We start from the raw sequence: 27,732 nt of genomic DNA on the forward strand, positions 1-27,732 counted from the left end.
CCAGAACATTTTCCTCACCCCAAAAAGAAACCCCACACTCTTTCAGTCACTCCCCATCTGTTCCTCCCCACAGTCTCTGGCAACCTCTAATCTACCGTCTGACTCTATAAATTTGCCTATTCTAGACATTTTCTATCAATGGAATCATACAATTTAGGGTCTTTTATGTCTAACTTTCATTTAGCATGTTTCAAGGTAATCCATGCTGTACCTTGTACCAGTAGTTCATTCCTTTTTATGTCTGAATAATATTCCATTGTATGGGTATACCACATTTTGTTTATCCATTCACCAGTTGGTGGACATTTGGGTTGTTCCACTTTGCAACTGTTCTGAATAATGCTGCTCTGAACATTCATATATAAGTTTTTGTGTGGATATGTGTTGTCCATTCTCCTGGCTATATACACAGGAGTAGAATTTCTGGGTTATATGGAAACGCTACATTCAATTTTTTTAGGAGCTGTCAAATTGCTTTCCAAAGCAGCTTCTCCATTTATATTCCCACCAGCAATGTAGGAGGATTCAAATTTCTCCACATCCTTGCTACACTTATTGTCTGTCTTTTACATTAAAACCATCCTGGTGGATATGAAGTGGTATCTCTATGGTTTTGATTTGCATTTCGCTAATGACTACTGATGTTGAGCATATTTTCATGTGCTTATTGACCATTCAGAGAATATTCAACTCCTTTACCCATTTTGAAATTGGTTATTTGTCTTTTTATAGTTGAATTGGAAGAGTTTTTTCTATATTCTGGATACTAGACTCTTATGATATATATGATTTGGAAAAATTTTCTCCCATTTTCAGTGTTGCTTCTTTCACTTTAAAAAAAAATTTTCTCTCCCCTTCCCCCCCTTCAGTTGTCTGCTCTCTGTGTCCATTCGCTGTGTGTTCTTCTGTGTCTGCTTGTATTCTTGTCAACAGCACCAGGAAATCATCTGTATCTCTCTTTTTTTTAAGATTTATTTATTTATTTATTTATTTTTATTTATTTCTCTCCCCTTCCCCCCCACCCCAGTTGTCTGTTCTCTGTGTCCATTTGCTGCGTGTTCTTGGTTTTGTCCACTTCTGTTGTTGTCAGCGGCATGGGAATCTGTGTTTTTTTGGTTGCATCATCTTGCTGCGTCAACTCTGTGTGTGCGGTGCCATTCCTGGGCAGGCTGCACTTTCTTTCACGCTGGGCAGCTCTCCTTATGGGGTGCACTCCTTGCACGTGGGGCTCCCCTATGCAGGGACACCCCTGCGTGGCAGGGCACTCCTTGTGCGCATCAGCACTGTGTGTGGGCCAGCTCCATACGGGTCAAGGAGGCCCAGGGTTTGAACTGCAGACCTCCCATGTGGTAAACGGATGCCCTATCCACTGGGCCAAGTCCGCTTCCCTGTATCTCTTTTGGTTGCATCATTTGGCTGTGTCAGCTCTCCATGTGTGCGGCACCACTCCTGGGCAGGCTCCACTTTTTTCCCGTGGGGCGGCTCTCATTACAGGGTGTACTCCTTGCATGTGGGGCTCCCTTATGCAGGGGACAGCCCTACGTGGCATAGCATTCCTTGTGCACATCAGCACTGTGCGTGGGCCAGCTCATCACACAGGTCAGGAGGCCTTGGATTTGAACCCTGGGCCTCCCATGTGGTAGGCGAATGCTCTATCAGTTGAGCCAAATCTGCTTCCCTTTTTTCACTTTCTTGATAGAATCCTCTGAAGCACAGAAGTTTTAAATTTTGATGAAATCCAATTTATGTATTTTTTCTTTGGTTCTTTCTGTTTTTGGTGTTACATCTAAGAAGACTTCACTCATCCAAGGTCATGAAGATTTACACCTATGTGTTCTAAGTGTTTTATAATTTTAGTTCATATTTAGGTCTTTGATCCATTTTTTAGTTAATTTTTATATGTGGTGTGAGGTAAGGGTCCAACTTCATTCTTTTGCATGTAGATGTCTAGTTGTCCCAGCACCATTTGTTGAAAAGACTGATTCCCCCATTGAATTGTCTTGGCAGTCTTGTCAAAAATCAATTGGCCCATAGAATGGCCATTATTAAAAAAACAGACAACAATAAGTGCTGGAGAGGATGTGGAGAAATAGGAACACTCTTCATTGTTGGTGGGAATGTAAAATGGTGCAGCCTCTGTAGAAGACAGTTTGGTGGTTCCTCAGGAAGCTAAATATAGAACTGCCATATGATCCAGCAATTCCTCTACTAAGAATATATCCAGAAGAACTAAAAACTATGACACAAACAGACATCTGCACACCAATGTTCATAGCGGCATTGTTCACAATGCCAAAGGATGGAAACAACCCAAGTGTCCATCCACCAATGAATGGATAAACAAAATGTGATATATATGTACGATGGAATACTATGCTGCAATAAGAAGAAATGAAATTGGGACATATGTGATAACATGGATGAGTCTTGAAGACATACTATGTGAAGTAAGTCAGACACAAAAAAACAAATATAGCATGGTCTCATTAATATGAACTAAATACAAATAATAAACACATGGAACTAGAACCTAGAGTATAGGTTATAAGGAGATACGAGGAGGGTTGAGAAGAACTATGGATGCTTAATGTACATAGAGGTTTTAATTAACTTGATTGTAAAAGTGTGGAGATGGATAGAGTTGATAGTAACACATTATAGTGAGAAACAACTTGTTTATAAATGGGATTGTGACTGACAAAGGTAGTCTGGGGAAGTAATGTCAATAGAAAGAAAGCTAAAGAATAATCTAGGGACCGAATAACACAGTGAACCCAGAGATGGTTGAGAATTGTGGTTAAGGGTACAAATGCCAGAGAGTCCTTCTGTGAGCTAGAGCAGAGGTACACCACTATTGCAGGGTGTTGGGAATATGGAGAGACATGGGAAAACTACAATTGGTGTGACCTATAGACTGTGGTTAACAGCAATACTGTAATATTCTTGCATTAATGCCAAGTTATACTGTATTGATAGTGGAGGTGTATGGGAAAAGTGCGCCAAATGTATGCCATGGACCATGATTGGTGGTAATAGTCTGATGATATTATCTCATAATCTCTAACAAATGTTCCACCAGGGTGTGGAGTTATATGGGAAATCTACATATCTGCATGATTGTTTTGCAAGTTCACAGTATCTGTAACAAAAATACATTTTAAAAAAAGTATTGGTTGGGGGAAAACTACACCAAATGTAAGATAAGGACTATAGTTGGTAGAAATATTTTGATGATGCTCTTGCATAGTTTGTAACAAATGTTTCACACCAATGCAAAGAGTTGGTGGAGGGGTGATTTATGAGACCCCTGTGTGATGTTATGTATGTTTATTTTGTAAGTTCACAATCTTTACTATACACTTATTGTTTATATGTTTTCATGTATGAATGATATACTTCAATTAAAAAAAAGTGAAAAAAAAATCAGTGGGAAGCAGATTTGGCTCAACAGATAGAGCATCTGCCTACCACATGGGAAGTCCAATATTCAAACCCAGTGCCTCCTGACCTATGTGATGAGCTGGTCCATATGCAGCTCTGATGTGTACAAGGAGTGCCATGTCATGCAGGGGTGTCTCCTGCATAGGGGAGCCCCACGTGCAAGGAGTGTACCCTGTAAGGAGAGCCGCCCAACATGAAAAAAGTGTAGCCTGCCCAGGAGTGGCGCCACACACATGGAGAGCTGACCCAGCAAGATGATGCAACAAAAAGAGACACAGATTCCTGGAGCCGCTGACAAGAATACAGGCAGCCACAGAAGAACACACAGCAAATGGACACAGAGAGCAGACAACTGGAGGGAGGGTGGGGAAGGGGAGAGAAATAAATAAAAAATAAATCTTAAAAAAAAAATCAATTGACCCATAAATATGTGGGCTTAATTGAACTCTCAATTCTATTTCATTGATCTATCTAGCCATCCTTAATCAGTATCACATAGTCTTGATAAAAGCCTCCATTTTAGAGGAGATATTATAAATTTGTGTTGAGAATCTGAGTTACAACTCTTCATCCCTTTCAAATCCCTTAAAAAATATTAAGGTTTTCATGATGATTAAAGTGATGACAAATCTCATGAAAACAACCTGATTTTGAGAACTTTCTTTTGATCTTATATATGGACCTAAGTCAGAATAATAGCCATTATTTTATGCATTTTTCTTTCCATTTATTGATAAACACAATATGCAGAAGTTGAAGGTAAAACCAGGTGTATTAGTTAGCCAAAGGTTTGCTGTATTAGTCAGGGTTCTCTAGGGAAACAGTCAACAAGAGATATCTTCAATAGTATGCGATTCTATAAGAGTCTCTCACACAGCCATGGGGATGCACAAGTTCAGGTTCCGCAGGTAGGCCACAACCAGGGGCTGCAATGAAAATCCAGTGAAGGTTCTTGACGAGGTCTGGGAGATGTTGGCTGCCCAAGGACGAGCAGGGAAATTCTCTCTCAATGCTGGAATCACTTCCCCTCTTCAGGCATTCATTTAATTGGGTTAAGCATCACTCATTGCTGATGGCAATCTCCCTGATTGATGTAATTATAACCAGCTATCTATGATTTACCACTGCAGTAAAGTCAATGGTGACTAAAGTCCATAAATGCCTTTGTATTACAGTTAGCCCAGTGCTTGCTTGGCCAAACAACTGGGCACAATTACCTGGCCTAGTTGACACTAGCCTAACCATCACAGGTGCTGATGCAAAATACCAGAAACTGGTTGGTTTTTATAAAGGGTATTTATTTGGGGTAGGAGCTTACAGATACTAGACCATAAAGCATAAGTTACTTCCCTCACCAAACTCTACTTTCCCCTGTTGGAGCAAGATGTCTGCTGATGTTTGCAAGGGTTCAGGCTTCCTGGGTTCCTCCCTTCTTGGGGCTTGCTTCTCTTTCCTCTGTGAGCTTACTTCCTGGGGACACAGCAAGTGAGAGGGTGGGGAGAAATCAATAAATCTTAAAACCATAAATAAATAAAATAAATCTTAAAAACAACAACAAATAAGCCCTTAACAATGTAAAAACCATTCTTAGCTGGAGAGGCTGTAAAAAACAGGTCTGGTAAGGTAGTTCAAACACTATGCCATGGGAAGTGGACTTGGCCCAATGGATAGGGCGTCCACCTACCAATGGGAGGTCTGCGGTTCAAACCCCGGGCCTCCTTGACCCATGTGGAGCTGGCCCATGTGCAGTGCTGATGCGCACAAGGAGAGCCTCTGTGCAGGGGTGCCCCCGTGTAGGAGAGCCCCATGTGCTAGGAGTGTGCCCCTTAAGGAGAGCCTCCCAGCGCGAAAGAAAGTGCAGCCTGACAAAGAATGGCGCCTCACACACAGAGAATTAACACAAGATGATACAACAAAAAGAAACAAAGATTCCGGATGCCGCTGATAAGGATAGAAGCGGTCATAGAAGAACACACAGCAAATGGACACAGAGAGCAGACAACTGGTGGGGGGGAGGGGAGAAATAAATAAATAATAAACTTTACCAAAAAACCACTATGCTAAATTTAGTTACAGCCACTGGTTATAATAATTTACACAAAAAGAGTATCTGGTTAGTTGAACAAAGAAATGTTATGCAATGATTTTTGTCCTACCAGCAAAGCAAGAGTTTCCTGGGAAACAGTGCAAGATCGCTTTGTTTGGCCTTTGAAAGAAACTGGTTTGTTAGGCTAGGAACAGAGATACTGTTTTGAAGAAATGGCTGGTTGTGGTGAAATTCACAGTTGACACAGTATAGGATCTAAATGGATATGTTTGACTGAAGCCCAGGACCCAGATGAAGATTGTTGAATTCCAGCAACTCCTTAGCAGGAAGCAATTTTTCTAAATTAATCATGACACTTTTAGCTCATCTTTAGTTTCATGGTTTGAACAAGGCTGCAATCATATCAAGGACCCCCAAAATTATCTAACCACACTGCTTTACTGAGGGCATGAGGAAATAGTAATTCTCATACATTGGTGGTGGTATAAATTGATACTTCCTCTTTGAAAGGCAATTTCGCAATATCTATTAAAATAAAAAATGTAACTACTCTTTGACCTAGTTCTTCTGCTTCTGGGAAATTACCCAAGCACAACTCATGCCGGCAAAGATTTAGTTTTTGTAGCACTGTAAAGAGACAAAAACATTGGAAATAAGGTAAATACCCATTAATAGAGAAGTGCTTAAAAAATTATGGTACACATATACAATGGAATATTATGTGACCTTTGAAAAGAATAAGAATTATTGATAAATACTGATACAGAAAACTTTCCTATGTATATATACATCTTAAAGTAAGTTATTGAATAGTATGTATAGTACATTACTATACGTGGTTTTTTTCTTTCTTTTTTAATTGTCTTTTTTAAAATACATAGATCACAAAAAGTATTACATTAAAAAATATGAGGTTCCCATATACCCCACCCCCCACCCATACATGTTTTTAAAAAGCACATATATGCATACTTTAAAAAAAAAAAGACTTATTTATCTCCCCCGTTTCCCCTCCTCCTGCCCTGCTGTTTTTGCTCTCTGTTTTGTCTTCCCTTCTCACTTTCTCTCCTCTTGGATTCACCAGGATTCGATCCCGGAGACCTCTGATGTGGAGATAGGTTCCCTGTCAATTGCACCACCTCAGTTCCTGGTTTCTGCTGCACTTCACCTTTACTCTCCCCTTGTCTCTTTTGATGCATCATCATCTTGCTGCATAACTCAATTGCACGGGCACTGGTTCAACACGCAGACACTGGCATGGGCACTGGCTCACTATGTGGGCACTCGCACATGTACTGGCTCGCCATGCGGGCACACTTCTTCTTTTTCACCAGGAGGCCCCAGAAATCGAACCCGGTTCTTCCATATGGTAGGCAGAGGCCTTATCACTTGAGCCACATCCCTTCCCTGAACACCATTTTTTTAGCAAAATTTTTTTGTCTTTTTCTTAAAGATACATAGATCACAACATAAAATGTTACATTACAAAACATAAGAGGTTCCCATATACCCCACTCCCCACCCCCCACCCCCACTCCTCCCACATCAACAACCTCTTTCATCAGTGTGGCACACTCATTGCATTTGGTGAATATGTTTTGGATCACTGCTACGCCAAATCGATTATAGTTTATGTTGTAATTTACACTCTCCCCCAATCCATTCAGTGGATTATGGCAGGATATATAATGTCCTGCATCTGTCCCTGCAATATCATTCAGGACAACTCCAAGTCCCCAAAATGCCCCCATATCACACCTCTTCTTCCCTTTCCCTGCCCTCAGCAACTCCCACGGCCACTGTCTCCACATCAATGATGCAATTTCTTTCTTCCATTGCTAGAGTCACAATAGTTCTATAGTAGAATGCCAGTTGTTTTTTAAAGATATATTTTATTTATTTCTCTCCCCATCCCCTGCCCCCCTCCCCCATCTCTCTGTATCCATTCGCTGTGTGTTCTCTGTCTGCTTCTGTTGTTTTCAGGTGGCACTGGGAATCTGTGTCTCTTTTTGTTGTGTCATCTTGCTGCGTCAGCTCTCCATGTTTGCAGCACCACTCTTGGGTGGGCTGTGTTTTCTCGCATGGGTGGCCCTCCTTGCGGGGCGCACTCCTTGCATGTGGGGCACCCCTATGCCACGGACACCCCTGCATGGCACAGCACACCTTGCATGCAGCAGCACTGCGCATGGGCCAGGGCACCACATGCGCCAGGAGGCCCTGCATTTGAACCCTGGACTTCCTATACGGTAGGCGGATGCTCTATGAGTTTAGCCACATCCGCTTTCCAGAATACCAGTAAATCCACTCTAATCCATATTTTATTCCTCCATCCTGTGGACCCTGGGATGGCAATGTCCACCCCACCTCTAAATTGAGAGGGGGCTTAGATCCCACATGGCTGATGGATGCGATTTCTCCTGCTTGCAGTTGTAGACTCTCTCGGTTCCCTGGTGTTGTGGTTGACCATCCTCACCTCCCTAGTAGCTGACCTGGGGAAGTCCAACAGTGTTGCAGCTCTGCTGAGGCTCACAGCCCAACTGGCACTGCATAGTTTTACATGCAGATCATGTCACTGGAAGGATACTAAAAACAAACATTATTTGTCAGGCACTAAGAGCTTTCATAAATTAACATATGTAATCCTCATGACAATTTTATTAAGGTAGGTAATATTATTCACATTTTATAGATGAGGAAACACACAGAGAGAAAGTAACTTATGCACGTGCTTAAGCATCTAGTTACATTACTCTTCTTCTGGAGATGGAGACTGAAGGATCAGCCTGAGAGACTTACTTTTCACTGTACTTCTTTTTCAGCTGTGTGTGTTTTACTATATTTATGAATTACATTAAAATTTCATTTTTAAAACAAAATGGACAAAAGACTATCATGAGGATACTATTCACAAAAGATAGCCAATCTTATTAATGTTCAAAGGTATGCAAATTAAACTATTTTATACCCATTAGCTTTGCAAAATTAGAAAGATTGGTAATGCCCAGAAAATGCACATTCCCAAACACTATTGGTAGGAAAATTAACTGATAGAAACTTTTGGGAGAGAAGTCTGCTAATGGGTATTAATTTTTAAAATATACATACCCTTTGACCTAGCTACACTATTTACAGGAATGTGTTCTTAGCAAATAATTAGAAAATTATGCATAGATATTCTTAGAATGATAGTCACTACAGCCCATTACAGAACATTACTGAAATCAATCTAAATACCAATAGGGTATTAGTAAAATAATGAGGTAACCATAAAATGAATACTCTTTATCCATTTAAAAAGATGATGAGCTCTCTATATATTGACAAAAAAAGATCACTAGAATATAGTAAATATAAAGCAAGTTTAATGAACAGAGTGTATAGTATTACGCTATTCATGTTAATTTTTATATATAAAATATTTGGAGGGAAGCGGACTTGGCCCAGCGGTTAGGGTGTCCATCTACCACATGGGAGGTCTGCGGTTCAAACCCCGGGCCTCCTTGACCCGTGTGGAGCTGGCCCATGTGCAGTGCTGATGCACGCAAGGAGTGCCCTGCCACGCAGGGGTGTCCCTCATGTAGGGGAGCCCCATGAGCAAGGAGTGCGCCCTGTAAGAGAGCCCCCAGTGCAAAAGAAAGTGCAGCCTCCCTAAGAATGGCTCCACCCACACGAAGGTCTGATACAACAAGATAATGCGACAAAAAAAGAAACACAGATTCCCATGCCGCTGACAACAGAAGTGGACGAAGAAGATGCAGCAAATAGACACAGAAAACAGACAACTGGGGCAGGGGGGTCGGGGGGGGAAGAGGAGAGAAATAAATAAATAATAAATCTTTAAAAAAATATATTTGGAATAATAACACAAAAATGTGATAATGGTTTGGGGGCTGTTACACTGGCCTATATATACTTTACTTATATTACTTTTAAATAAGGAAGAACAGTAAGAATATCTCCACTTCAAGAAAGAAGAAAAAGAGGGTATTGAATTCATTCTCTTGCAGTCTGATTTTAAGATAAATGCAGAATAGATGAGAACTAAATGCAGAACAGTTGAGAAGTAAATGCAGAATGGATCAGAACATACCTGTTGTCAGGGAAATTGATTTAGTCTGCTGGTTATCAGGGAAGACTACACACCTCACATCTACTGCCTCCTATAGATATTTAATGATCTTCCTGTCTAGGAAAATTCGTATGTCTCCACACAAGATTTCTGCCAGTTAAGTCCTTTTCATCTTGGCCCATTTCCTGTGGAAATGTATAATAGCTTTGTATATACATACACTTTTTGTTACTATTTGAATGTAATTAGTAGATGCCATGACACTTTTAAATACTGTCCTTCAGCATAAGTCTCCTAAGAATGACTTTTTTGGGAAACGGACTTGGCCCAGTGGTTAGGGCGTCCATCTACCAATTGGGAGGTCCGCGGTTCAAACCCCGGGCCTCCTTGACCCGTGTGGAGCTGGCCCATGTGCAGTGCTGATGCACACAAGGAGTGCCCTGCCACGCAGGGATGTCTCCCGCGTAGGGGAGCCCCACGCGCAAGGAGTGTGCCCCGTAAGGAGAGCCGCCCAGCGCAAAAGAAAGTGCAGCCTGCCCAGGAATGGCGCCGCGGCAGTGCCGCTGATGACAACAGAAGCGGAGGAAGAAACAAGACGCAGAAAACAGACACGGAGAACAGATAACCGGGGGAGGGGGGAAATTAAATAAATAAATCTTAAAAAAAAAAAAGAAATGACTTTTTCCTACTTAACTACATTACCTTATTACACCGAAGAAAATTAAGTAATTTTATAATATCTAAGATCTAGTACATATTCAAATTTCTCAAATTTCCCCAAATATCTATTTTTTTCCAACCAAGATCCTATTGAGTTTCATGTATTGCATTTGGTAGTTATGTCTCTTCAGTCTTTTAATCTAGTGCCAGTTTTCTTGTAGAAGATCCACTTTTTGGATCTAAATAATTAGTGTATTTATACTGTTTGTTTAATTTTTCCTATTACATAGACTTAATTTAAAAAGTTACTATGAACACTTTGCACATATTTAATAGAAGAAATAGTATAATAGCCATCATCTGATGCAACAATTATCAAGATTTTGCCACCATTTTCTCTCTACATACAGTATGCATTTCTTTGATGAAAAGGAACATTTCCTGGGAAGCAGATGTGCCTCAAATGATAGAGCTTCCACCTACCATATGAGAGGACAGGGGTTTGATTCCCAGGGCCTCCTGGTGAAAAAGAAGAGAAAGCGTGCCCATGCGGCAAGGCAGTGCCTGTGTGAGTGCCTGTGTGGTGAGCCAGTGCCCATGAGTGCTTGCGTGAGAGCCTGCGTGGTGAGCCAGTGCCCCACCAGATGAGTCACTTAGCGAGATGATGATGCATCAAAAGAGAGACAAAGGGAGAGTCAAGGTGAAGTACAGCAGAACCAGGAACTGAGGTGGTACAATTGACAGTGAATCTCTCTCCCCATCAAAGGTCTCCAGGATTGAATCCTGGTGAATCCTAGAGGAGAGAAAATGAGAAGGGAAGACAACACAGAGAGCAAAAACAGCAGGGTGGGAGGAGGGGAACGGGGGAATAAATAAATCTTTTAAAAAAAGGGACATTTCCTTACAAAATTTCAATGTCATTTTCATGTCTAACAAAATAATTATTTTCTGTCTAATATCTGGTCCATAATCTAATTTCCTCAGTTGTCTCAGAAGTGTCTTTTACAGTTGGTATGTTTGAAATAGGCTCTAAAGAAGGTCCAAACATATTACACTTGGTTGCAGTGGCTCTAAGGATCTTTACTCTAGAGAAGTCTATGCTCTTTTTTTTTTAGTCCCATTATCTTGTTGCACAATGTACTGAATTATAAATGAATATATTTACTGAAAAACAAAAAAGAAAACCAACACATTTATTTTTATTAAAGATTTATTTTTTATTTATTTCTCTCCGTGTCCTCCCCCTCCCCCTGCCCTGTCTGCTCTCTGTGTCCATTCGCTGCGCATTCTTCCTTGTCCGCTTGCATTCTTCTTAGCTGCACCAGGAATCTGTGTCTCTTTCTGTTGCGTCATCTTGCTGTGTCAGCCCTCCATGTGTGGCACCACTCCAGGGCAGGCTGTGCTTTTTCGCATGGGGCAGCACTCCTTGAGGGGCTCACTCCTCATGCATGGGGCTCCCCTACCTGGGTATACCCTTGCATGGCAGGGCACTCCTTGCATGCATCAGCACTGCGCGCGGGCCAGCTCACCACACGGGTCAGGAGGCCCTGGGTTTGAACCCTGGACCTCCTATGTGGTACGCTGATGCTCTATCAGTTGAGCCTAATCCGCTTCCAAAACCAACATGTTTAAAAGAATACAAACACTGTGTATCATAGTTTCCTGGGGCTGCCACAGGAATAAAGTACCATAAGCTGGGTGGCTTAACACAATAGAAATTTATTGTTTCACAGTTGTGGATGTTGGAAGTCTGAAATCAGGATGTTGGCCAGCCCATGCTCATTCTGTGCCCTGCCTCTTCTCTGGCTGCTGGTAGTTTGCTGTGAATTCTTGGGCTTCAATCTCTGCTCCAATTATTACATGATGTACTCTGCTGTGTCTTTCTGTGTTGAAATGTTCCCTTTTTATAAGGACACCGGTTAAATGAAATTAGGTCCCACGCTAATCCAGTTTAGCATTATTTTGACTAACCAAATCTTCAGACTCTGTTTCCAAATAAGATCACATTCTGAGGTACGAGGGGTAAGGACTTTTGAGGGACACAATTCAACCCATTGCACTGCTTATTTTGAAGTTCTAGAACCTGGTTTTATTTAGAAATATTGCAAATGGTTATAAAGACACAGTATTTCTAAATTCTTATAAACCTCACGTAATAATGCATCATAGCTCCATATTTGTCATATCACTATCCCTTCACAATTTAGCAAACCACAGTTTTGGTCTCGTTAGATGCAGCGTCTACAGCAGGGGGCAGGATTACCTCCTTCTGGAAGCCAAGACCTCAGGAAGACCCTTCCAATGCTAGATAGAGAATGCTTCTTAAGTTAAAATCAAAGACAACCAAGTGAAAAAGTTTCCACTGAACACTTAGATGGTAAATAGCCAGAGAATATAGCGCTGAGGGAATCATATTGTTGACTTAGATCATACAGACCTCAGAGAGTCTGGCTGAAAGGGCAATTGTTTTGCTTAAAACAGGGTAGGGTTTTGGAGAACGGAGATGAAACCGAGAGATGGTAGGTAACTAAGGCGGGTGAAGGATCGGATAAACTAGTGGTCTGTTCCAAAAGTGCGGTCGAAACCCGCTCAGCCCCTCCGCCTGAAGAGAGAAACCCGAGACTCAGGAGAAAGTGTCTGAGCGCAAGTGGAGAGTCGAGCGAGGGAAAGGAGCAAAGCTCAGGGATCAACTTCAGGCGTTTGAAAGGGAATACTGGAACCAGTATGGCCAAGAACCGGAACAATCTGGATCCGGGGCAACGGGGGCGGAGCCGCAGAGACCCGGGCTGCAGATCTCACCGCGAGACCTACGGAACCCAGGACGCGTCCCTGCAGCCCGACTCAGCCGGCGGGACAAGCCGCGCGCCACTGCCGTAAGCCACGGCCGTGCCTCCGCCGCGGGAAGTAGTCCCCGGCGGCGCCGGCCTCGAAGGAGGAAGGAGGAAGGAGCACAGAGCACAGGCGGGCGGCGGTCCGTCTTCAGTTCTGGGAGCGGCGGTCGCCCAGCCCAATCCCTGGAAAGGAGGGAGTGGATAGCTCCGTCCCACGGATCCCTCCGCCGGCGCTTGCTGTGCTGTGGCCAAGAGAGAGGCCATTTTGGATGCTGATCTTTGATTCCGAATCCTGTCTCTGCACTTTTCACGCGTGGATTCGGTCAGGTGAGTGTGGCATACTGGACTTCAGGGCTCTTTGTTGTCCTCCTCACTCTGCGTTCCGTATTTGGAGGTCCCCAGCCAAGTCTGGGGCCCGAGGTTCAAACAATCCTTAGGTAGACAGGTGAGGTAAAAGGGAAAGTTCGTGGTGTGTCAGGCCGGAGGTCTGGATCAAGGCGCCGCGTCGCGGGAGGCGGCTACAGGCCAAGGAGCGTGGCAGGGCCTTGGCAGCTTGGAGACGGGTGCTCTTGGACATTTGAAGCCACCAGACTTTCCTTTTGTCCTCTTTGCCCCGAAGCGTCTTTTCCCTGGGCGTGAAACGCCGTGGCCTGGTCTCCCGCCCCCGTCGGTGACTAGACTCAGCCGCGGCTTCCTCGGGCTACACCCTTACTCTGTCACCTCTGGCCCACAGTGACTCCGGGAGCTGATCGCCTCCGAGTTCCGGCAGCTTCCTGGGGGGAGGGCGGGGGCGGACGCTGCGGAGAGCAGCAGCCTCAGATCCCTATCGCAGACCCGTTCGTGTCTGTTGGGGACACCTTGTCAGAAACCTGCAGCCCTCTCCTCTCTTTGTCCTCACCGACCCTTTCCTCTTTATGTCCTCAGCGCCTCTCCTCCGGGGTTGCTGAAGGTGAGGACTTGAAATTCATCAGCATAAACTTTACGAGATTCGGAGTCCAAGAGCGTCGGTTTAATAGGTGATAGGACTAGGATCATTACAAAAGACACAGCCTCCTTCATTCTCTGTAGAAGTAAAATTAAGCCTGGTCTTTTACATTATAAAGCACTGGATTATTTCAGCATCATGTTTTCAAGGTTCATCCATGTTGCTCTATGTGTCAGAACTCCATTCCTTTTTTATTTTGTTAGAACTCCATTCTACTTTACAGCTTAGTAAAATATCACATTTTGTTTACCCATTCATATGTTGATGTTTGCTTGTGGTGTTTCCACCTTTTGGCTGTTATGAATAATGCTTCATGAACATTGGTGTACAAGGAACTGTTCAAGTCTCTGTTTTCAGTTCTTTTGGGTATATACTTAGGAGTGGAATTGCTGGGTCATACGGTAATTCTATGTGTAACATTCTGAGGAACCACCAAACTTTTTCCACAGTGACTACCATTTTACGTTCCCACCATCAACACATGAGGATTCCAATTTCTCCTTATCTTTTCCAGCATTTTCTGTTTTTTAAATAATCGCTATCCTAGTGGGTGTGCAATAGTAGCTCATTGTGATTTTGATTTGCATTTCCCTGATGGCAAAAGATGTTGAGCATCTTTTCATGTTTTTATTGGCCATTTATATGTCTTTGGGTAAATGTTTGTTCTTATTCTTTGCCCATTTTAAAATTGGTTTGATTGCCTTTTTGTTGTTCATTTGTAAAAGCTCTTTATATATTTTGGATCCTATAGACCCTTATCAGATACATGTTTTACAAATATTTTCTCCCATTCTGTAGTTTGTAGCAAGTGAATTTTATAATTGGGGGTTTTAGATGAGAAAGAGTTCCAAACTCAAAGGAATCATAATAGGGAAGTTTTAGGCAACTGAGCAGGTGTGCAAAGGCTATATTTTTAAAATAAGTTACTGCCTGTTTCATTTGTTTTTCGGGCAGGCCCTGACTTTAATTCTGTATCTAGTTCCAGTTTTAACATTGAGTCATGTTTATTGAAGCTTAAAGTGAGGATATGTTGCTTGGAATATGTAGGAATTAACTGCCACCATTGATTATTTCCTTTTTTTCTTTTGAGAAAATATACATTTATATTTTGGTTTTTTTGTTAGCTGCGTTTTTTTTTTTTTTAACAAATCAATTTTATTGACATATTAATAAAGCATACAATTCATCCAAAGTGTACAATCAGTGGTATCTGGTATAATCACATAGTTATGCATTCATCACTTACGTCAATATTAGAGTATTTTCATTACCCAAAAAAAAAAACCCAAACCACTGTCATACCCATATGTTAGTGCTACTAATTACAAATCCTTTGATGGGCTTTCACCATTTCTTTTCATTTCCAAACATGTACAAATAAGTTTTTACCAATTCTACATGCATTAAAACCTAGCTTTCCATTCTCTAACCACATTCTGTGTTCTGGTGACTTATATTCTACCTGTTAATGCCATGAGGTTGCCCATTATATTTAGTTCATAATATAAGGGCTTAATATCTATGATATACAAAGAGATCCTACCATTCAACAATAAAAAGACAAGTGATCCAGTTTTAAAAAATTGCAAAAGATCTAAATAGAATTTTTCTAAAGAAGAAATACAAATGGCAAAAAAACCCACATGAAAACAATGTTCAACATCATAGCCGTTAGGGAAATGCAAATCAAAGCTACAATGGGATATCATTTCACATCTACTAGAATGGCTGCTATTAACAAAACAGAAAATTACAAGTGTTGGAGAAGATGTGCAGAGATAGGAACACTTATTCACTGTTGGTAGGAATGTGGAATGGTACACTGCTGTGGAAGTTTATTTGGCGGTTCCTAAGGAAGTTAGGCATGGCTCTACCATGTGACCTGGCAAAACCACAACTAGGTACATACCCAGAAGATCTGAGAGGAGGTACACCAACAGACATATATGCACACCAGTGTTCATAGCAGCATTATTCACAATTGCCAAAACAGAAATAGCCCAAGTGTCCCTCAACTGACAAATGGATAAACTGTGGTAACTACATAGGGTGGAATATTATTTAGCGGTAAGAAGAAATGATGTTGTGAAACATAGGACTAAACATGGATGAACCTGGAGGACATTATGTTGAGTGAAGCAAGCCGGATACAAAAGGACAAATACTGTATGGTTATGCTATTATGAACTAAATATGTAAACTCATGAAGTTAATTATTAGAATATAGATCACCAGAAAATAAAATGAGGGTAGAGAATGGAAAGCTGAGGGTTAATCTGTGCAGAATTGGTAAAAAGGTTGTTTGTAAATCTTTGGAAATGAAATGGTGAGAACACATCCTGGTGTTTGTGACTAGCAGAGCTATTATATGGGTATGATGGTGGTTGAAAGAGAAAATCTAAGGATTTCCTTCTATTATTAGAAGGAAAGCTAAAATGTAGCATGGGAGTGTATAACATGTGAAATACGAATATGGGAAAAATTGCATATATAAGACTTTTTGCAATATATGTACACGAACTAGAGAGACGGAAACAGAATAGTACAGCAGGGAAAGCATAGAGAGAGTGAAAGGTGAAAAATTTTTTTGTTTGCTTATCTATTATTATTATTGAAATAATGAAAATGCTCTAATAATGATCGAAGTAATGAATGCACAACTGTGATTATACCAGATACCATTGATTGTACACTTTTGATGGATTTTTGCTTTACTAATATGTATCAGTAAAATTGATTTGTTAAAAAGAAATCAGTTGACCATATAGGTATGGGTCTATTTCTGAACTTTCAGTTTGATTTCATTGATCAGTGTCTATCTTTATGACAATACTATGCTGTTTTGACCACTGTAGTTTTATAATACATGTCAAGGTCAAGAATTGTGAGTCCTCCAACTTTGCTCTTCTTTATTAGGATGTTTTTGGTTGTTTAAGACCCTTTCCCTTCCAAATAAATTTGGTAATTGACTTCTTTTTCTCTCCAGTAGACTGTTGGAATTTTGATTGGGATTGTGTTGAATCTGTAGATCAGTTTGGGTAGAATTCACGTCTTTATGATGTTTGGTGCTCTAATCCATGAAACATGGAATGTCCTTCCATTTATTTAGGTCTTTGATTTCTTTTAGCACTGTTTTGTAGTTTTGTTTTTTTTTTAAGATTCATTTTTATTATTTATTTCTCTTCCCTTCCACCCCCCGTTGTCTGCTCTCTGTGTCCATTCGCCGTGTGTTCTTCTGTGTCTGCTTGTATTCTTGTCAGTGGCACCAGGAATCTGTGTCACTTTTTGTTGTGTCATCTTGCTGCGTCAGCTCTCCGTGTGTGGTGCCACTCCTGGGCAGGCTGTGCTTTTTTCGTGCTAGGCGGCTCTCCTTAACGGGGTGCACTCCTTGCGTGTGGGGCTCCCCTACATGGGGGACAGCCCAGCATGGCAGGGCACTCCTTGTGCACATCAGCACTGCATGTGGGTCAGGAGGCCCTGGGTTTGAACTCTGGACCTCCCATGTGGTAGGCGAATGCGCTATCAGTTGAGCCAAATTCACTTCCCTGTTTTGTAGTTTTTTGAACACGATCCTTTACATTCCTGATTAAATTAATTCCTAGATATTTGTTTTTGTTGCTACCGTAAATGGAAATTTTCCCTGATTTCCTCATCTTATTACTATTGTACAGAAGCATTGTTGATTTTTGCATGTTGATCTTGAATCTTACCACTTTGCTGAACTCGTTTTTTAGCTCAAGTAGCTTTGTTATAAACATTGAAGAATTTTCTAAATATAGGATCAAAGTCACTGGCAAATAACAAGAGTTTTACTTCTTTTCCTATTTGGATGCCTGTTATTTAATTTTTTTCTTGTTAATTGCTCTAGCTAGAACTTCTAGCAAAATGTTGAATAACAGTGGTGACAGTGGGCATCCTTGTCTTGTTCCCGATCTCAGAGGGAAAGCTGTCAACTTTTTGTCATTTAGTACAATGTTGACTGTAATTTTTTCATATATCCCTTTTATCATGTTGAAGAGTTTTCTTTCTAGTCATATCTTTCAAAGTGATTTTATCAAGACATTATGCTGAATTTTGTCAAAGGCCTTTTTTGTATAGATGGAGATGATCATGTTTTTTATTTTTATTTTTTTTAATTTTTAGGTGGCACTGGGGATTGAACCCAGGACCTTGTACATGGGAAGCCGGAGCTCAGCCACTGAGCTACATCTGCTCCCGTTTTTTTTTTTTTTTTAAACTTCAATTTGTTAATGTGTATTATGCTAATAGATTTTCTTGTGTTGAACCACCCTTGCATACCAGGAATAAATCCCACTTGGTCATGGTATATAATTCTTTTGATATGCATTGGATTCTATTTGCAAGTATTTTGTTGAGAATTTTTGCATCAATGTTCCATTAGAGAGATTGATCTGTAATTTTATTTTCTTGTAGTATCATTATCTGGCTTTGGTATTAGGGTGATGTTGACCTCATAAAATGTATAGGGTAATTTTCCCTCTTCAAATTTTTGGAAGCATTTAAGCAGGATTGGTGTTAATTCTTCTCGAAATACTTGGTAGAGTTCACCTGTGAAGCCATCTGGTCCTGGACTTTTCTTTGTTAGGAGATGTTTTTTTTTTTTTTTTAAGATTTATTTTATTTCTTGTTAGGAGATTAAAAAAAATATTTTCATTACTTTTTTATTTGTTTAAAAAAATTTTTTTTTGTCTTTATTTTTTTAATATTACATTAAAAAAATATGAGGTCCCCTTATACCCCCACCCCCCTTAAGGAGATTTTTCATGACTGATTCAATATCTGTAAATGTGGTTGATTTGTTGATTTCCTGTATTTCTTGTAGAGTCAGTGTAAATTGTGTATTTCTAGGAATTTGTCCATTTCATCCAGGTTGTCTAATTTGTTGACATACAGTTTCTCATAATACCTCTTAGGATCCTTTTAATTCTGTGGGATCAGTTGTAACTTCCCCCCTTTCATTCCAGATTTTATTTGCATCTTTTCTCTCTTTTTCTTTGTTAGTCTAACTATAAGTTTGTCAGTTTTATTGTTCTTCCAAAGATCCAGGTTTTGGGTTTATTGATTTTTTCTATTGTTTTTTTCTTTTTTTAATTTCATTTATTTCTGCTTCAGTCTTTATTATTTCTTCTGCTTGCATTAGGGTTGGTTTGCTGTTCTCTTTATAGTTCCTCCAGGTGTTCTGTTAGGCCTTTGATTTTAGCTCTTTTTTTTGTCTTTATTTTTTTAATGTTACATTAAAAAAATGAGGTCCCCATATATCCCCCAGCCCCCTTACCCCACTTCTCCCATAACAACAACCTCCTCCATCTTCATGGGACATTCACTGCACTTGGTGACTACATCTCTGAGCACTGCTGCACCACATGGTCAGTGGTCCACATTATAGTTTACACTCTCCCCCAGTCCACCCAGTGGGTCATTGGAGGACATGCAATATCCAGTAACTGTCCCTGCAGTACCACCCAGAACAACTCCCAAGTCCTGAAAATGCCCCCACATCATATCTCTTCTTCCCACTTAGCAGCTAAAATATAGGTGTTCAGGGCTATAAATTACCCTCTCAAGCACTGTTTTTGCTGTATCCCATAAGCTTTGACAAGTTGTGTTCTTCTTTTCATTCATCTCAATATATTTCTTCTCTTAAAATTTCTTCTCTGACCCACTAATTGTTTAGGAGTGTGTTGTTTAGCCTCCACACATTTGTGCATTTCTCCCTTTCCATCTATTCTTCATTTCTAGTTTTATTCCATTATGATCTGAGAGGGTGCTTTTTATAATTTCAATCTTTTGTATTATTTGATACCTGCTTTGTGACCCAATGTGTGTTCTATCCTAGAGAAAGATCCATGGGTACCTGAAAAGAATGTATAACCCACTGTGTTTGAGATGGAGAGTTCTGTATATGTCTGTTACATCTAACTCGTTTATCATATTGTTCAAGTTTTCTGTTTCCTTATTGATCTTCTGATTAGTTCCAATGATATAGTAGTGTGTTGAAATCTCCAGTATTATTGTAGAGATGTTTATTTTTCCATTCAGTTTTGCCAGAGTTTGTCTCATGTATTTTGGGGCACCCTGGTTAGGTGCATAGATATTTATGACTGTTATTTCTTCCTGGTGGATTGTACCTTTATTAGTGTATAATGGCTTTTTATAGCTCTTATGTCTTTTTTTTTTTATTCATTTAAACTATTTTTTCCAATATTAGTTTAGCTACCCCAGATCTTTTTTGATTATTGTTTGCTTGGAGTATCTTTTTCCAACCTTGCATTTTCAGCTGATTTGTATCACTGGATCTAAGCTGAGTCTCTTGTAGGCAGCATATGGATGGCTCATGCTTATTTATCCATTCTGTTAGCCTATATCTTTTGATTGGGGAGTTTAATCCATTCACATTCAGTGATACTACTATGAATGCATTATTTACTTCCACCATTTTATTCTTTGGCTTTGATATGTCATATCTTACTTTAGTTTGTTTTACTCTTTTGGTTATCATTTCTCCTAGTATTGTCTTCTACACTGTCCTCTGAACCTCTTTCTCCTTTTTCTTTTGTGCTTTTTATTTTTATTTTTTTTATTTATTTCTCTCCCCTTCCCGCCCCCCCGCCCCCAAATTGTCTGCTCTCTGTGTCCATTCGCTGCATGTTCTTCTGTGACCGCTTCTATCCTTATCAGTAACACTGGGAATCTCTGTTTCTTTTTTTTTGTTCTTGAGTCATCTTGTGTCAGCTCTCTGTGTGCCCGGCGCCATTCTTGGGCAGGCTTTCATGCTGGGCGGCTCTCTTTACAGGGTGCACTCCTTGCACATGGGGCTCCCCTACGCGGGGGACACCCCTGCATGGCACGGCACTCCTTGCATGCATCAGCACTGCGCATGGGCCAGCTCCACACAGGTCATGTGGTAGGCGGACACCCTATCCATTGGGCCAAGTCTGCTTCCCTCTTTTGTGCTTTAAGGCTCATTTAATGCTTCCTGCAAATTCATCCATCAACCTGGGTGATGGATCCAGGTGTCCATCAACTGATATATGGATAAACAAACTGTGGTATATTCACACAATGGAATATTACACAACTATTTAAAAAAATGAAGTTGTAAAGCTATGACAACATGGATGAGCCTGGAGTCTTGAGTGAAGCAAGCCAGACACAAAAGGGCAAATACTGTATGATTGCACTACTGTGAACTAAATATATTGTGTAGTGACATGGGGTTAATAACTTCAGTATGGGTCACCAGAATAGAATGAGGTTAGAGAATCAAAAGCTGAGGTTTAACTTGTGTGGAATTGGTAAAAAGGATGTGTGTTAATATTTGAAAATGAATAGAAAGATAAAAGCCCAACTTGATGTTAGTAACTAGCATGTACTATTATGTGGGTATGAAAGTAGTTTAAAGGAAAGTCTAAGGTCATATGTATTACTAAAAGGAAAGCTAAAAATGTAACATGGGACTGTATTGCATAGTAAAACTGCATGTGAAATATGTGTATGGGTAAAATTGCATATGTAAGAATGTCTCTTTGAAGCCAAACAAATATATGTTTAATACTACAAGATGTTAATGTAAGAGACACTCCAAAAACATTGTCAAAGAAACACAACACAAAATACTACATATTGTATGATTCCACTAATTAAAATGTAAATATAAATCAATTTATGAAATTAGACTAGTGGTTATGTAGGGCTGGGGAAGGACTACTAAGTGGTGTGGAGTTTTTCTTTTTGGAGTAATGAAATTGTTTTAAAATTTTATGTGGTCATGAAAGCACAACATTATGATTATACTAATGACCATTGATTTTACACTTTGGATAGATTGTATGATATGTGAATATATCTCAGTAACACTGCTTAATAAATAATTGTCTAATGTGGGTTTTGTATTTTAAGATTTATTTTATTTATTTCTCCCCACCCCTTCATCATTTGCACTTGCTGTGTCTGTTTGTCTTGTTTCTTTAGGAGGCACTGGGAACTAAACCTGGGACCTCTGATGTGGGAGGGAGGCACCTAATTGCCTGAGCCACCTCTGTTCCCTGCTTTGTTATGTCTTTCATTGTGTTTTTCTTCTTGTGTCTCTTGATGCGTCAGCTTGCTGCACCTGCCTGTTGCATCAGCTCACTGTCTTTCTCATCATCTTTAGGAGGTACTAGGAACCTCTGCTCCGTGCATTGTTGTGTCTCTCATTATGCTTTTCTTCTTGTGTCCAGCTTGCTGCACCTGCCCATCACTGTCTCTTTTAGGAGGCACCAGGAACTGAACCAGGGACCTCCCACGTGGTAGGCAGAGCTCAGTTGCTTGAGCCACATTTGCTTCCCCTAATGTGACTTTTTTAAAAAAAATTATTTTATTTTTTATTTATTTCTCTCCCCTTCCCTGCCCCCCCCATTTGTCTGCTCTCTCTGTCCATTTGCTGTGTGTTCTGTGTCCGCTTGTATTCTTGTCAGTGGCACCCGGAATCTGAGTCTCGTTTTGTTGCGTCATCTTGTTGCATCAGCTCTCTGTGTGTGCGGTGCCATCCCTGGGCAGGTTGCACTTCTTTTGCATGGGGCGGCTCTCCTTTCGAGGCGTACTCCTTGCGCATGGGGCTCCCCTACACGGGGATACCCCTGCGCGGTACGGCACTCCTTGCACGCATCAGCACTGCGCGTGGATCAGCTCATCGCACAGGTCAGGAGGCCCGGGGTTTGAATCTTGGACCTCCTGTGTGGTAGGTGGATGCCCTATCCGTTGGGCCAGATCTGCTTCCCCTAATGTGATTTTTGATCTCACCTATTGTGTCTTTCATTCCCTTAAGCTCTGTTATTTTTCTGTTCAGGTTTTTAAATTCCTTATCCACTCTCAGTTTTTGCTTGATGTCCTTTATCTCTTTAGGCATATTGCCTTTCAATGCATTGATTAGATTTAGGAGATTTGTATGAACCTTGCTGATTAGTTGTCTCAAATCCTGTGTCTCATCTGTGGCCTTGATGTATTCTTTTGCTTGTGTCATTTCTTCCATTTTCTTAGTATGGCTTGTAATTTTTTGCTGATGTCTAGGCATCTGATTATGAATTTACTCTGATGCTCAATTTATCTCTTTTGTAGGGATGTAGTGGCAGGAGGCTGTGTGCTGCTGCCATCCTTTTATTTTTTATTTTTATTTTTTGAGGCACTAGGTCTGGGGATTGAACCTGGGATCTCTTACATGGGAAGCTGGCACTTAACCACTGAGCTACATTGGCTCCCCTGAGTTGGTTTTTTCATTTGTTTGCTTGTTGTGTTTTGTTATAGTTTTTGGAGGCACCTAGGAGTAGACTGAGGCTCTCCCTTGTGGGAAGCAGGCACTCAGCTCTTTGAGCCACATCTGCTACTCCATCCTTTTTTAAAAAATTTTATTTGTTTATTACCCACCACATTGTGTGCACTCACTGTCTTTTCTCTCTGTCTGCTTGTCTTTTTTTAAAAAAAAAAAGATTTATTTATCCTCCCTCCCCCATTATTTTTGTGCTCACTGTCTGCTATCTTATGTCATTTGCTGTGTGTTCAACTGTGTCTGCTTATCTTCTCTTTAGGCGGTACTGGGAACTGATCCTGGGACCTTCCGGAGTGGTCTCAAGTTCAGCAGACCAGGGAGACTCACTCTCTTTCGCACCTGGTCTGCTGCATCTCCTTTTGTTGCATCATCTTGCTGCACCAGCTGTCTGGGCAGGCCAGCACTCTTGCACGGGCCAGCGTGATGCGCAGGTCAGCATTCTGTGTGGACCAGCACTCTGTGTGGGCCAGCTCACTGCGCAAACCAGCTTGCCTTCACCAGGAGGCCCTGGGAATCAAACCCTGGATCTCCTATATGGTAGGAGCCCAGTCACTTGAGCCACATCTGCTTCCCTGCTTGTCTTCTTGAGGTACCAGGAAATGAACCTGGGACCTCCCATGTGGAAGAGAGGCACTCAATTGTTTGAACCACCTCAGCTCCCTGGTTTGTTGTGTGTCATTGTCATTCCGCTTTGTGTCTCTTTGTTGTGTCATGTTGCGTTAGCTTACTGTCCCTGTTGTAGTGCCGGCATACCTTCTCCAGGAGACCCTGGGAACTGAACTTGGGACCTCCCATGTGGTAGGTGGGAGCTCTATTGCTTGAGCCATATCTGTCCTTTGATTCTTGGTTCAGCCTGTTCTTATGTCTTTAGAATTGTCTTTGTTGCTTAAATCCAGGCCATGGACCCTGTAATAGGTTGCAGACTTGCTTCCAAGGGCTTTGAGGAGAGAGGCTATAAAGGTCTGAAAAGGCCAGTTGCTTATTTACTTTTAGTTTCCTCACGTGCACTTTTTTGGTCTGCCAGCACATGTGCTCTTCAGCAGCCCTGTCAATTCAAAACCCGATCAGACTGTTGGCTGCAACACTGACCACAAAAATGTGGCAGAGGGTCTTACCAAAAAGGCTATTCAAAGCCTTGCAAATCCAACTTTCTTAGAGGCTGTTCTCCAACATTTGTCAGCAGCCCCCTCCCTTTTCTCAGGTAGGAAATAATTTCTCCCCACTCTGTTTCCTGAACAACCAGTCCTGGTTATTAGGGAGGGTGATTGAGATGGTCGGATCTCTTTAGTCTGGTGCTGGCTTTCAGGGTAAACAATGGTGTGACCCCACCTGGGACTCAGCAGACCAGATTTTTGGCCAAAGCTGAATCGGCTTTAGGCTGTGTCCCTCTCTCTCCTTTTTCCTGGGGAGGTGGGCCCCTGCAGCCTCCTCCATCCATAACTTCCAGCCAGATACTGGAGAATTCAAAGTGTCTGCTCCGAGGGTGGGAGGAAGGGTGCTAGCAGCCATAGCTGCAGCTTTTACTCACATTTTTCCCAACAAGATTTTTTTCCTGTGCCTCTTTTCTGGGTAGTGTCCAGCCTTCCCCTGGTCTCCTAAACCCAGACTATTTCTACCTGTTCTCTAGCTCTTTCTGGGAGAGAAGTGAGTCCTGCGTCTCTCTAATCAGCCATCTTCCCAGAAGTCATCCCCCTATTATTACCACAGTACCTTCTTTGACATTGATGCAATAATATTACAGTATTGTTGTTAACTATGGTCCATAAGGTACATTACTTGTATTTTCCAGGAAGCGGACTTGGCCCAGTGGATAGGGTGTCCACCTACCACATGGGAGGTCTGCGGTTCAAACCCCGGGCCTCCTTGACCTGTGTGGAGCTGGCCCATGTGCAGTGGTGATGTACACAAGGAGTGCCCTGCCACGCAGGGTTGTCCCCCTTGTAGGGGAGGCCCACGTGCAAGGAGAGCTGCCCAGTGCGAAAGAAAGTGCAGCCTGCCCAGGAATGGTGCCGCACACACGGAGAGCTGACACAACAAGATGACGCAACAAAAAGAACACAGATTCCTGGTGCCGCTGATAAGGATAGAAGTGGTCACAGAAGAACACAGAGCGAATGGGCACAGAGAGCAGACAACTGGGGGGGAGTGGGAAGGGGAGAAAAATAAAAAAACAAAAAAAACCCCAAAAAAACAAAAATTGTATTTTCCCCCTACATCTCCATATTCTTACCACCTTGTAATGTTGGGAGAGTTTTGATGAGTTTTTTTTTTTTTAAGATTTATTTATTTATTTATTTCTCTCCCCTTCCCACCTCCCCCCCCGCCCCAGTTGTCTGCTCTCTGTGTCCATTTGCCGTGTGTTCTTCTGTGTCCGCTTGTATTTTTGTCAGAAGCACTGGAAATCTGTGTCTCTCTTCATTGCTTCATCAGCTCTCCATGTGTGCAGCGCCACTCCTGGGCAGGCTGTGCTTTTTTTTTGTGGGGCGACTATCCTGAGGGGCGCACTCCTTGTGCATGGGGCTCCCCTCCACGGGGGACACCCCTGTGTGGCAGGGCACTGCTTGCGTGCATCAGCACTGCGCGTGGGCCAGCTCACCACGTGGGTCAGGAGGCCCTGGGTTTGAACCATGGTCCCCATGTGGTAGGCAGATGCTCTATCCATTGAGCGAAATCCGCTTCCCTGTTATGCTTCTTGGACATGTATATTTATGTCTTTCCTAAGAGTTGGGGAATTTTCAACAATTATTTCTTCAAATATTCTTTCTACCCCTTTTGCCTTCTCTTCTTCTGGGATCCCTATGAATTGTATGTTTGTGTGCTTCATGCTATCATTCAAATCCCTGAGACACTGCTCAATTTTTTTCTGTTTTCTCTATCTTTTCTTCACATGGTTATTTCAATTAACCTGTCTTCTGGCTCATTGGTTATTTTTTATTTTATTTTTTTTTAAAGATTTATTTTTATTTATTTAATTCCCCTCCCCTCCCCTCCCCCGGTTGTCTGTTTTCTGTGTCTTTTTGCTGCGTCTTGTTTCTTTGTCCGCTTCTGTTGTCAGTCAGCGGCACGGGAAGTGTGGGCGGCGCCATTCCTGGGCAGGCTGCTCCCTCCTTCCCGCTGGGCGGCTCTCCTTATGGGTGCACTCCTTGCACGTGGGGCTCCCCCACGCGGGGGACACCGGGGGACACCCTTGTGTGGCACGGCACTCCTTGCGCTCATCAGCACTGCGCATGGGCCAGCTCCACACGGGTCAAGGAGGCCCGGGGCTTGAACCGCGGACCTCCCATGTGGTAGACGGACGCCCTAACCACTGGGCCAAAGTCCGTTTCCCTCATTGGTTATTTTTTCTCCCTGTTCAGATCTGCTGTTGTATGCCTTTAGTGTATTTTTATTTTTTTAATAGATTTATTTATTTATTTAATTTCCCCCCTCCCCCGGTTGTGTCTATTTGTTGCGTCTTGTTTGTCCGCTTCTGTTGTCGTCAGCGGGACGGAAGTGTGGGCGGTGCCATTCCTGGGCAGGCTGCACTTTCGCGCTGGGCGGCTCTCCTTACGGGGTGCACTCCTTGCGCGTGGGGCTCCCCTACGCGGGGGACACCCCTGCGTGGGGCGGCACTCCTTGCGCACATCAGCACTGCGCATGGGCCTGCTCCACACGGGTCAAGGAGGCCCGGGGTTTGAACCTCGGACCTCCCATGTGGTAGACGGACGCCCTAACCACTGGGCCAAGTCCGTTTCCCATCTTTAGTGTATTTTTAATGTCTACTAATATGTCTTTCATCTCCATAATTTTTATTATGTTTTTTTTTGTACTTTCAAATTCTTTATTCTCACACATTGTCCTCTTAATATCTTTTATCTTTATGCATATTTCCTTTCATCTCTTTGAATTGATTTAGGAAATTTGTTTGAACATCTTTTATTAGTTCTGAATCTCCTCTGAAGTTTTAATCTGTTCCCTTGATTGAGCCTTATCTTCCTGTTTCTTAATATGGCTTGTAATTTTTGCTGATGTGTAGACATCTGATTATCTTTATGGAGTAACTGAATATTGGTTTCTCCCGCTTGTCTAGGGTTTAATTTTGATTGGCTTTGTGTTAAGGCTCTTCTCTGATGCTTGGTCTGTCTAATTCTAAACTTTTTTTTTTCGCGGGTTACTGGGACTGGGGATTGAACCCAGGACCTCATAGGTGGGAAGCCGGCGCTTGGCCACGAGCCACATCGATTTACCTGAGTTAGTTTTTTCATTTGTTTTGCTTACTGTTCAGTTTTTGTTTTTTCAGGAGGCACTGAGAACTGAACCTGGGACCTTCCTTGTAGGAGGCGGGAGCTCAACCGCTTGAACCACATCCCCTCCCTGACTTATTCTAGATCTTTC

General features: G+C 41.9%; 1 protein-coding gene across 2 annotated transcripts in view; it reads left to right on the top strand.

Moving 5' to 3' along the window:
* Window positions 1-13,005: 13,005 nt before the first annotated feature.
* IST1 (IST1 factor associated with ESCRT-III) overlaps window positions 13,006-27,732 on the top strand; it is a 42,897-nt gene continuing 28,170 nt past the window's right edge. For both annotated transcript variants that reach the window (XM_004456716.5, XM_004456718.5), the window contains exon 1: window positions 13,006-13,375. The gene's annotated coding sequence lies outside the window, so the exon portion shown is untranslated. The remainder of the gene's footprint in view (window positions 13,376-27,732) is intronic.

This window comes from Dasypus novemcinctus, chromosome 18 (genome assembly GCF_030445035.2).
Source record: "Dasypus novemcinctus isolate mDasNov1 chromosome 18, mDasNov1.1.hap2, whole genome shotgun sequence".
NCBI lineage: Eukaryota > Metazoa > Chordata > Mammalia > Cingulata > Dasypodidae > Dasypus > Dasypus novemcinctus.